Source organism: Habropoda laboriosa, unplaced genomic scaffold (assembly GCF_001263275.1).
Source record: "Habropoda laboriosa isolate 0110345459 unplaced genomic scaffold, ASM126327v1 scaffold11, whole genome shotgun sequence".
NCBI lineage: Eukaryota > Metazoa > Arthropoda > Insecta > Hymenoptera > Apidae > Habropoda > Habropoda laboriosa.
The window spans coordinates 496,658-496,898 of NW_017100150.1; positions in this window are offsets into that span (position 1 = coordinate 496,658).

Sequence of the window (241 nt, forward strand, 5' to 3'; positions counted from 1 at the left end):
TTTATTAATTATTTCAATTATAATATTTCGTTGTTAGTAATAATTCTTAAATCAAAGCAATTACTTAACTTCACAAAATATAAAGTTTGTTTAGTTTTATCAAGATCATATGAAAAGAAATTTTCATTACGTATGGTTTTTAATTATGTACAGTAAGTAGGTATTGAATACCCCATGTATAATTAACAATAATGTATTTAATACATTAAATTACCATCAATACAAAATTGAAACAGGATAA